Source organism: Dermochelys coriacea, chromosome 7, assembly GCF_009764565.3.
Source record: "Dermochelys coriacea isolate rDerCor1 chromosome 7, rDerCor1.pri.v4, whole genome shotgun sequence".
NCBI classification, from domain to species: domain Eukaryota; kingdom Metazoa; phylum Chordata; order Testudines; family Dermochelyidae; genus Dermochelys; species Dermochelys coriacea.
In genome coordinates this window covers 2,715,989-2,728,258 of record NC_050074.1, presented here as the reverse complement: position 1 = coordinate 2,728,258, position 12,270 = coordinate 2,715,989, and the positions used below count along the sequence as shown (strand labels likewise).

The following is a 12,270-nucleotide window of genomic DNA, read 5'->3' as shown; positions in this document are numbered from 1 at the left end:
ATTGTGCCTATGCAAACAGCTTGATTTGCCAGCACTGCTTTTTCAGAAGAGCGCTATTTTCCAATGAGTAATGCACGCACACGGACAAAGTTTTGGAATCATTGTGCTTGGTTCAATGGCTGTTATTGACTGAAAACAGCTTCCTTCCGGAACAGCAGAATTGGTCAGTGGCCTACGTAAACAGGGTAATAGTCCGTCCAACATCATCACCCATCTGGCTGCCTCCCAACATTTCTCAAGCATCCGGCCAGCTCTCATGAACACGTGTTACTGGGAAGTTCCACATCTCCAAATGGGGACTCAGCTCTCTCTGACCTTCTCTTCCCAGCTGTGTAGAGGGATGACCTGAAGAAGAGCTCGGTATAAGCTTGAAAGGTTGGCTCTTTCACCAACAGAAGTTGATCCAATAAAAGATATTACTTCACCCAACCTGTCTCTCTAAAATAATAGAGGTGTTTGAAACAGACTGAGCTAGCCAGGAGGACAATGAGCAGCTCAGTTTGCTTTAATCCCTGTTAAAAAATTATCCAAACACAATGCATAATCTCCCCTAGACATGCACTGTACGGTAGATAACACACCGCCAAGTGTTTGGCAGGCTTGGCCTTGCTCCTATGGACATTATGTCAAGTATCTCCCTTACAGTGTGTTCTCGGTATTTCATCTCACTTTCAGACAAACTGAACTTCTGTCAAGATCTGGGATATGAAATGATCCTCAGGGTGCAAACTACATATTTTACTGAACATCATAAATGAAAAAACTGTGCTGTTTATAAGTCTTTAATACTTTCAAAACCAATTCTTTTAGGGCATTTTGGTTTAGTTCAGATAAGTGGCTGGGTTTTCTGATCACATTCATATACAGTATTGCTGTGAAACACATTTCTGAGAGTTAGAAACTTCAGCTCTAACCATCTGAAGAAGACTCTACAGATGGCTAAAGAACATCCTAGAGGTCCTGATTGAGTAAAGGGCATAAATATGTGCTAAAGTCTATGTTTGTGCTTAAAGTTAAGTAGGTGTGTAAGTGCTTTGCTGAATAGGAATGCAATTACTCATGTTTTTAGAGTTAAGCACGTGTTTAAGGCCATTCTCCAACGCACCAAAGAGAAGAAAATAAAAACTAAAACCATTACAACAACGAGTCAACGGAAAAAGTAACTCCCTGCAAACACAGCATTGATACACAATTTATTCCAATGAAGTGATAGGGATAATATCAGCATAGGTGAGATAGTGAAGACTTGTCCTTTTCATAAAGATGTGCTGAAATAATGGGGAAAAGTCTCCAGTAGACAGTGGCAAACTGTAGTATTTTATGAAATGCTGATAATTTATTTTGGGCTCCTTAGCTGTTCACCCTGGTTCATGTGACTCAAACACCAGCAAGAAGAAGGTACCTGAAAACTGTATTTCTGTTAGTGCTTTGGCATCACATCCCGCTAAAAGTTCTGTTGTAAATGACATGGAAACCTACACAAAACCAAAAAATTGGAAATTCACAGGATGCTAATATTTTTTCTGATATATAGAATTATAGAGTTAGAAGGGACCGCACAGGTCATCTAGTCCAGTGGGTCTCAACCAGGGGTACATGTACCCCTGGGGATACACAGAGGCTACATAAAAAGCACTAGCAAAATCAGTACAAACTAAAAGTTCATACAGACAATGACTTGTTCATACTGCTTTATATGTTATATGCTGAAATGTTAGTACAATATTTATTAGGGCTGTCAAACGATTAAAAAAATTAATCATGATTAATCATGAGATTAAAATAAATTGTGATTGATCGCAGTTTTAATTGCACTGTTTAAAAATAATAGAACACCATTTATTTAAATATTTTTGGATGTTTTCTACATTTTCAAATATATTGATTTCAAATACAACACAGAACACAAAGTGCACAGTGCTCACTTTATATTGTTATTTTTATTACAAATATTTGCACAGTAAAAAAGATAAATAGTACTTTTCAATTCACCTCCTGCAAGTACAGTAGTGCAATCTCTTTATCATGAAAGTGCAATTTACAAATGTAGAATTATTATTATTTTGCATAATTTCACTCAAAAATAAAACAAATGTAAAACTTTAGAGCCTACAGGTCCACATTTGTAAGTTGTAAATTGCACTTTTGCGATAAAGAGATTGCACTTCTGTACTTGCAGGAGGTGAATTGAAAAGTACTATTTATCTTTTTTACTGTGCAAATATTTGTAATAAAATAATAATATAAAGTGAGCACTGTACACTTTATATTCTGTGTTGTAATTGAAATCAATATATTTGAAAATGTAGAAAAACATCCACAAATATTTATAATAAATTTAAATTGGTATTCTGTTAGTTTAACAGTGTGATTAAATCTGCGATTAATCTCAGTTAATTTTTGAGTTAATCGCTTGAGTTAACTGCGATTAATTGAGAGCCCTAATATTTATATTCAAATTGATTTATAATAATATGGTAAAAATGAGAAAGTAAGCAATTTTTCAGTAATAGTGATTCAGAATTTTTCAGTGAGGTGAAACTTGGGGGTCCACAAGACAAATCAGACTCCTGAAAGGGGTACAGTCATCTGGAATGGTTGAGAGACACTGATCTAGTCTAACCCCCTGCCAAGATACAAGATTTGTTGTGTCTAAACCACCCAAGATAGATGGCCATCTGGCCTCCTTTTGAAACCCTCTGGTGAAGGAGTTTCCACGACCAAGACGTTTGTTCCATTGTTCTTCTGTTCTTATTACAAAGTTTTTCCTGAGATCTGCTGTGCTGTAGTTTGACCCCACTGCCTCTTGTCTGCACTCTGTGGCAAGAGAGAACAACTTTTCTCCATCTTTTTTATGACAGCTTTTCAAGTATTTGAAGACAGCTATCCTGTCTCCCCCTTAATCTCCTCTTTTCCCAACTAAACATACCCAGTTCCTTCAGCCTTTGCTCAGATGGCTTGCATACATTGTTAGCTAAGGGGATTAAATTCCTACTGAGCCCTAACTGTCAGGTACATCCTCAGACAGGCCCTGGGGTGGGACAGAACTACAGAGAGCACAGGTCGGGGTGTGTGCGCAAAAGTGGCACCAGTGTTTAATTTACGCCAGGGCTGAGCCCGGCACCTCTGGGCTTGCTCACCAGTTATGAATGTGAAAAAATGACTTTAGTCCCAGCACTTCTTTAATGTAAATTAAGTACTGGGTAGCACAAGTCACGTGCGTGTGTTTCCCTCTCCAGATCTTGCAGCAGTGCTGTGCAGGACCAGTCTTCTTGCACTGTGTTAGATTAGAGCTGCTTGTAGGCAGTTTTAATGTGCCCAGGCTGCAAATGGCCCCCAGTAGGCTGAAAAAAACCCCAGGATGGGGGGTGGTGCTCGGCATCCCAGCCATGTCCTGTTTTCCCTGTTATGCTGTCAGGCTTGGTGGAGAGGGAGGTGTCATCAGAGCTCCTTTATTGGTGCTACGCCAGGGAAGGATCGACCATTGCTCGCCTCTCAGCCAGAGGCACGGCTTTTAGGGCCTTCACACTCAGGCACAAAGCTGCTGCCGTGTGCCTGTGAACTCTCTTCCTCATTTGATTGCAGTCTACTCTGAAGCACAGAAATGCTTAACAGTCTGTTGATGCAGGTGTGGAACTTTTAACCTCTACCCCCCGGCATATAACATCTGACTACAATATAATTTTGCAGTTTGTGCCTCCATGGGGGCACTTGGTGTGGAAGAGACACACACTGGAATCCCCAGGCGTCTTTGTGCTAACATAGCCAATTGGGTAGTATGTAATATCTGATCCAAGTTGTGGGGCTGGCAAAGGCTCAGATCTTTCTTTGGCTACCAACTTGACAATATGATATTATAATATATAATTGGCTAAGCAATCGAGTTTTGTTATAGTACATTAGTTTGGCATAATTAGTTTCCAGTGCTCTGATTTTTCCTGTATTTAAATACATTGGTGGTTATAAATTCTTAAGTATCAACACTACATATTCATTGAGAAGAGGAACATTGCTGATTAATAGAAAAGCTATTTTCAGCACTTTTAGCTAGAAAGCAATATTAAAGACTTCTGCTTTTCTTCCAAGGCCGTTGCATACAGGTGAGTCGCATCATATGCGCATTTAACTTACGTGAATTCAACTATATGCGCTCGACAAAAAAAAAAGAAAAATAACAAGATACCTGTAAATAGTGTGGGTGATTCCTCCCACCATTCCACTCAATGTGCGTATGCCCCAGAGTGAGCGTGAGATGGGAGACGTGAATCTGCTGTTCCCTCAGTCGGCCTCAGTTCCTTAGTGCCTCTCAAAGTATGAGCATCTCGCCGCGCTGAGTGTGATTCTAGTGTTTAAATGTACTGTACATATTTTTCATACAACATGGCCCCTAAATGCAAGCCAACTACTTCATCTGGTGCTCAACTGAAGAAACAGCAATCTGTTCCAATGCTGGAGGAAAAACTGACTGTGTTGGACTTATTGAGAGACGGTATTTCGGTCTCTAACGTGGTGTGTAAATGTGGCCAAATGAATCTAGCATCCATGCCATCAAGATTCGAGAAAGAGAAATTCATCAAGGCATGGCATCAAGTGCTCCAATAGCTGCTAAGGTGACAAGCCAGGTGCGTGATAAGACTTCAGTGAAGTCTGCAAAGGCATTAAATTTATGGCTGGAAGACATGAACCATAAATGTATGCCTATCGATGGCAACATGTTGCAAGAAAAGGCTCTTAGCCTCTATGCGCTGTTCAAACCTCCTGCCAAAGAGAGACAGCTTTCTGATGAGAAGGAATTCAAAGCCAGCCAAGGTTGGCTTAACAGTTTTAGGAACCGCTTCAATCTCAAAAACGTGCAGACTACTAGTGAAGCTTCATCTGCCAATGAAGAGGCAGCAAAAGCCTACCCCAAACAATTACAGAAAATCATAGAAGAAAAGGGCTATCTTCTGGAACAAGTTTTTAATGCTGACGAGACTGGGCTCTTCTGGAAAAAAAATGCCTAACTGCACTTACACTTTGAAATCAGAAAGACAAGCCCCTGGCTTCAAAGCAGCTAGGGACCGTGTGACTGTGGGTTGTTTTGTGGCAATGCAGCTGGGCATTTAATAAAGCCGGGCTTGCTCTACAAGGCTGCAAATCCCTGTTCCCTAAAATGCAAGAAAAAAAATCTCCTGTCTGTGTTCTGGCAATCAAATAAAAACACTTGGGTGACGGCAGCATTATTTCTGGATTGGTTCCACAAGTGTTTCATTCCAGAGGTCCAGCAGTACCTTGAAGACAAAGGACTTGACTTTAAAGTGTTGCTGATCGTAGACAATGCTCCTGGCCACCCTGCGGCACTCCGGTTTGCGCATAACGACGCTGAAGTTGTCTTTCTCCCCCCCCAAAACCACCTCCATCCTCCAACCTCTCGAGCAAGGCGTGATTCGCTGTTTCAAGGCCACGTACAGGAGGCTTACATTCTCATGGATATGTAGCGCTAGGGATGCTGATCCCATTCTTAATGTGATGGAGTGTTGGAAGTCCTTCAACACTGCCAACTGCATCACTTATATTAAACAGGCAATGGTGGCAATCAAGCCTGAAACAGTCAATGCATGTTGGAGAAACCTATGGAAAGAATGTGTGAATGATTTTAAGGGTTTCACAACCATTGACAAAGAAGTGAAATGCACTGTTCAGGTGGCCAGGCAAGTGGATGGTGATGGCTTCATCAACATCCTTGAGGAAGAAATTGAAGAATTAATTGAGAGCCATAGAGAGACATTGACTAACTAAGAGTTAGAGGAACTGATAAAATTGTCTACAGAAGACGAAGATGATGACGACGAACAGGAAGAGCCAGCAAGTTGTAATCTTCTTAAATTTGCTGAAGTGTTCTAAGCAGCAAAACACTTGAATGATTTAATGTGTGAATATGATCCCTCTATGGAACGAAGCTTCAAAATCACACGTAGTATTATGGACGATTTCAGACTGTATCAAGAAATGTTTGAGCAACTCAAGAAAGAACAGCGACAGTTGCCGATCACCAAGTTTTTCAAGGAAAAACAACCAGCAGCAGATGAGCCTACGCTATCAATTTCTTGAGCTGAACCAGAGCCAACCACTTCATCTACGACTCACTCTCCATCACCTCCGTATCCTGGATCGACATCAAGCCCTGACGACCCCCTATAATTACCCCCCGTAATTAAAAATACAGTACTGTAAAATTATATTTCGCATACACACTCTTATTATACTGTACATTACTGTATACATTATACATGTATACATATTACTGTACAGGGTTGTATACACAAAACCATGTATAGTATACTGTACTTTATGGGCTGTTTAAGGGATTTTCCAAGGGTAATTTTGACTAATTTTGCAATTTTCACCTTACGTGCTGACTTTAGAACCTAACCCCCGCATAAGATGCGAATCCACTGTAGTTGAAGACACCTTAATGTAGTCAACACTCAAAGCCGCCTCCAGACCTAGATCCGGGATCACAATAGCCTGCTGCCTTGTGAATTTTGAATTTCCCCCTGTAAAGGGCAAGACACAGAAGTTCCACAATGTGAATGTATTATAAAACAATATTGTTGTCCCCTTAAGGCTAGCAGTAGTAAAAACATCAACCATTCTGCAGCACTAACAACTTTAATAAAATAACATAAAGCACAGCTGTCAGGTTTGCCAGCAACCTCACACGGAGAGACATGAGTAAGAAAATGAACACTTTTCACAAATAGAAATATTCAAAAAGCTTCACTGTTTACAAGTAATCAGAACCGACAGTCAGAGATTATTGGTGGAAGAGCATTATCTGCTTGAGGTGATAAAAGAGGGGAATTTATCAGGAAACCCAAGAAGTCAGACATCAGAAATGATCTGATTGACGAAGGGCATACCTTAGAAATAGTGTGTTTATTTGTTCTGCAAGGCAAGGAGATGTAGTAGGTTGTAAACAAGAATCTTCGTGCTTGAAGAACGTTGAACAGACACAATGTGTAATTTTCCCAGCAACTGTGATATGAGAATTGTGTAATATGTGCTTCAGTGCTGGCCCAGAATCACAAAAAGAGTTTATAATGTAATAGAGTTGGCTACAATCAATGTCCGGTTTCTTTTTGCATTCTGTTCCCTCCCTTGAGAGGATATAACTCAGCCATGCTAATTTGTTCTCTTATCTATTTTATTATGTTTTATTATGTTTTCATTTCTGAGCCATTTCTCTAAAAGCTAAGCATACAAAAACCCAATCTTTTCTCTGAGTTCACATAGCTTTGGATTACTAAATGTTGCAGCTGGACAGGCCTCTATCTGGAGTGGTGCCTTTGTTCCCTTTCTCTTATGGAAATAGATGAATTATTGATACTTCCAAAAGATACACTACATATTGTTGCAATACAAAGAAGCCTTTAGAGGACAGCATGTCGCTGCATAATGTAACATCTGTGCATTGTTACTACACTTCCCTGCACAGCTTTCTGCAGTCCCTTGCCATTAGCTGTCCAGGACTTGTCCTACAGAAGTAATTATTATTAGTATGTCTTGAGTTACTACTTCCTGCGCCAAATGCTGGTAGGAGCTCTGTTCTGAAGAGAACACTCAGTTCTACTTGGAGCATGAAGGCTGAATCAATCCAAGACATCATAGAAGAAATTCTTTCTTTATTGGTATTTGTGAACTCCGACCTTAGCAGGTTAACCCTGGATGCCTCAATGGGTATTTCTAGCTACTTGAAGAAAAGGAGGACTTGTGGCACCTTAGAGACTAACAAATTTATTTGAGCACAAGCTTTCGTGAGCTACAGCTCACTTCATCGGATGCATGTAGTGGAAAATACAGTGGAGAGATTTATATACACAGAGAACATGAAACAATGGGTGTTACCATACACACTGTAACAAGAGTGATCAGGTAAGGTGAGCTATTACCAGCAGGAAAGCGGGTTGGGGGGGAACCTTTTGTAGTGATAATCAAGGTGGGCCATTTTCAGCAGTTGACAAGAACGTGTGAGGAACAGTGGGGTGAAGGGTGAAATAAACATGGGGAAATAGTTTTGTGTAATGACTCATCCATTCCCAGTCTTTATTCAAGCCTAAGTTAATTGTATCCAGTTTGCAAATTAATTCCAATTTGGCAGTCTCTCCTTGGAGTTTGTTTTTGAAGTTTTTTTGTTGAAGAATTGCCACTTTTAGGTTACATCTGTAATCGAGTGACCAAAGAGACTGAAGTGTTCTCCGACTGGTTTTTGAATGTTATAATCTCCGCACTGTATTTTCCACTGCATGCATCCGATGAAGTGAGCTGTAGCTCATGAAAGCTTATGCTCAAATAAATTTGTTAGTCTCTAAGGTGCCACAAGTCCTCATTTTCTTTTTGCAGATACAGACTAACACGGCTGCTACTCTGAAATCTAGCTACTTGGTGGTTTTATAGCTTCATGCTCTTTCTCTTTCCCACTGTAAAGGGGATATCTATTTCTACTCTCCACTTGCTCAGCTCATCAGGTTCCAGGTTGCTAGGATTAAAATTCCCTCAGTGACATGAAGACTCTGTTCCTCCCCAGGACCCTTACCTCACAAAGCAGCTGTGAACAACTTGTCCTTTATTGCAATGAGTCCAAGGTAATGAAGTGGTCGCTCACTATCCTCCAGCCGTTACTCACCAGAGCCTTCCCAGGCCAGTGATAATGTTGACTCATACAAAGCTTTATTTCCCCTGGCCCTGTGAACAGCTCTGCTCATCTCCCTTGCCCTAGGAGCTGCAAGATCATTCTCTGAGCCCCTCACTTTGACCGACATACTCCCTTATTTGAATCCCTGTTTTGGCAGTAGAGAATAGTGCATCAAACACAAGCTACTTGGCTTCACTTTTAAGGCCCTTCATAGAATAGAATAGAATATCAGGGTTGGAAGGGACCCCAGAAGGTCATCTAGTCCAACCCCCTGCTCAAAGCAGGACCAAGTCCCAGTTAAATCATCCCAGCCAGGGCTTTGTCAAGCCTGACCTTAAAAACCTCTAAGGAAGGAGATTCTACCACCTCCCTAGGTAACGCATTCCAGTGTTTCACCACCCTCTTAGTGAAAAAGTTTTTCCTAATATCCAATCTAAACCTCCCCCATTGCAACTTGAGACCATTACTCCTCGTTCTGTCATCTGCTACCATTGAGAACAGTCTAGAGCCATCCTCTTTGAAACCCCCTTTCAGGTAGTTGAAAGCAGCTATCAAATCCCCCCTCATTCTTCTCTTCTGCAGACTAAACAATCCCAGCTCCCTCAGCCTCTCCTCATAAGTCATGTGCTCTAGACCCCTAATCATTTTCGTTGCCCTTCGTTGTACTCTTTCCAAATTATCCACATCCTTCCTGTAGTGTGGGGCCCAAAACTGGACACAGTACTCCAGATGAGGCCTCACCAGTGTCGAATAGAGGGGAACGATCACGTCCCTCGATCTGCTCGCTATGCCCCTACTTATACATCCCAAAATGCCATTGGCCTTCTTGGCAACAAGGGCACACTGCTGACTCATATCCAGCTTCTCGTCCACTGTCACCCCTAGGTCCTTTTCCGCAGAACTGCTGCCGAGCCATTCGGTCCCTAGTCTGTAGCGGTGCATTGGATTCTTCCATCCTAAGTGCAGGACCCTGCACTTATCCTTATTGAACCTCATTAGATTTCTTTTGGCCCAATCCTCCAATTTGTCTAGGTCCTTCTGTATCCTATCCCTCCCCTCCAGCGTATCTACCACTCCTCCCAGTTTAGTATCATCCGCAAATTTGCTGAGAGTGCAATCCACACCATCCTCCAGATCATTTATGAAGATATTGAACAAAACGGGCCCCAGGACCGACCCCTGGGGCACTCCACTTGACACCGGCTGCCAACTAGACATGGAGCCATTGATCACTACCCGTTGAGCCCGACAATCTAGCCAGCTTTCTACCCACCTTATAGTGCATTCATCCGGCCCATACTTCCTTAACTTGCTGACAAGAATGCTGTGGGAGACCATGTCAAAAGCTTTGCTAAAGTCAAGAAACAATACATCCACTGCTTTCCCTTCATCCACAGAACCAGTAATCTCATCATAAAAGGCAATTAGATTAGTCAGGCATGACCTTCCCTTGGTGAATCCATGCTGACTGTTCCTGATCACTTTCCTCTCCTCTAAGTGCTTCAGGATTGATTCTTTGAGGACCTGCTCCATGATTTTTCCAGGGACTGAGGTGAGGCTGACTGGCCTGTAGTTCCCAGGATCCTCCTTCTTCCCTTTTTTAAAGATGGGCACTACATTAGCCTTTTTCCAGTCATCCGGGACTTCCCCCGTTCGCCACGAGTTTTCAAAGATAATGGCCAAGGGCTCTGCAATCACAGCCGCCAATTCCTTCAGCACTCTCGGATGCAATTCGTCCGGCCCCATGGACTTGTGCACGTCCAGCTTTTCTAAATAGTCCCTAACCACCTCTATCTCTACAGAGGGCTGGCCATCTCTTCCCCATTTTGTGTTGCCCAGCACAGCAGTCTGGGAGCTGACCTTGTTAGTGAAAACAGAGGCAAAAAAAGCATTGAGTACATTAGCTTTTTCCACATCCTCTGTCACTAGCTTGCCTCCCTCATTCAGTAAGGGGCCCACACTTTCCTTGGCTTTCTTCTTGTTGCCAACATACCTGAAGAAACCCTTCTTGTTACTCTTGACATCTCTTGCTAGCTGCAGCTCCAGGTGCGATTTGGCCCTCCTGATATCTTTCCTACATGCCCGAGCAATATTTTTATACTCTTCCCTGGTCATATGTCCAACCTTCCACTTCTTGTAAGCTTCTTTTTTATGTTTTATGTTTATGTTTAAGAGTCACATGTTCACAGTCAGTCCACTCCACACCTATCATCTCTCATTCAGTATCAGACTGTTGATGCTCACCTCCAAGTGGCACATGGTGCCAGCCTCCATCACCTGCTTATTAAATTTTCAAATAGGCATCTTCATGCTTTCTCCCACATGGCCCCTCGTCCTTGGGAGGAGCTCTCCACAAACATCTGCTGTTTGTTCAGCACCTCAACAATAGGGTCCTGAACCATGACTATTGCTCCTAGGCACTATGGTACTATAACTAATAATAATAATAAATATTGTGCTCTTGTAAAAGATATGGGTCTAGTCTTGGTCCCTGAAGGATACTGGACAGAGGCAGTATGTAATTTACTTAGCAATGGTGAGTTAAAGATTGTGTAATATGCGTATCAGTGTTTTGTATAGCCAGGGAGGCTGAGTGGTAAATGACGTTCCTTTTCGGTATACATTGACTATCCCTCACTTGAAACGGGCAATTTTCCAACACACTCAGAAACTCAGAAGTTTGGTTTCAGTAGAGAATTTGGAACCCAAAATCTTTAATTGGATTTAATGTTGCCCTGAATGCTTTTCTCTAAACCCACTAACTATACAAAGTCATTTCTAGAAAAAAATTATATTATTTTGGCTGCAGCAAATATGAATATTAAGCAACATGTAAATATTACCCTCATAACCTTAGGGAAGGGAACTAAGGTATATGGGGAAAAGATGTAAGAATCTATCATTCTCCAACTTTAATCAGATACATTCATGGAAGTCCAGTTAAAGCTACCGTCACAGAACATCATTTCAGGTAGATAAAGTGGGATGACTCCAGATAAAATATTCTTTTCCCAAACCTTTGCAGAAATAGAATTCCCTTATATAAAATCTTAGGCTTCAATGTGACCTATATTTGAATAACTCTATGCGAGCAAAGACTTTAGCTCAAGTTCTCCAATTTTATTCGGTCTGAGCAGAAGAAAACACTAGCCTCAGACAGCAGCTACTTTCACTTTTACCTTTGAGCAGAGCCTGGGAGCAAGGGAGGTGGAAAGCTTTGCATTTATTGCCTGACAGATGTTTATTAGAATGAGCTTAGATGCATCATTGGGATTTGCATTTGTGTCTACATATGAATAGTCTTCAAAATGTGTCTTCACAACAGAGTGTCTCTAGGAAACGTGTACTGGCTGTTAAGCTAGATTCATACTTGAACTCAAAATCCGTCTCATTTAAGCTGAAATGTGTATTTTTTCCTGGCCTGAAAATTAGCCTTTCAAAATGGCGGAGTCCTCTGAAAAAGTCTAACGAATAATCCACAACTTTGGTGGGTGCTCTCTCTCATCAGGATCCTGTGCCCTCTTGACCACAAAAAGTAACTTAACGACTGTGTGGTGCATTGTACCTTCTAAGTGGTCAACTCTGAGTCCAGCTCC

The 12,270-nt window shown here is 41.6% G+C and overlaps 1 protein-coding gene across 13 annotated transcripts in view; it reads left to right on the top strand.

Annotated features, from left to right (window-relative positions):
* FHIT (fragile histidine triad diadenosine triphosphatase) overlaps positions 1 to 12,270 on the top strand; it is a 1,103,840-nt gene that overhangs the window by 1,065,134 nt on the left and 26,436 nt on the right. The window lies entirely within an intron of this gene.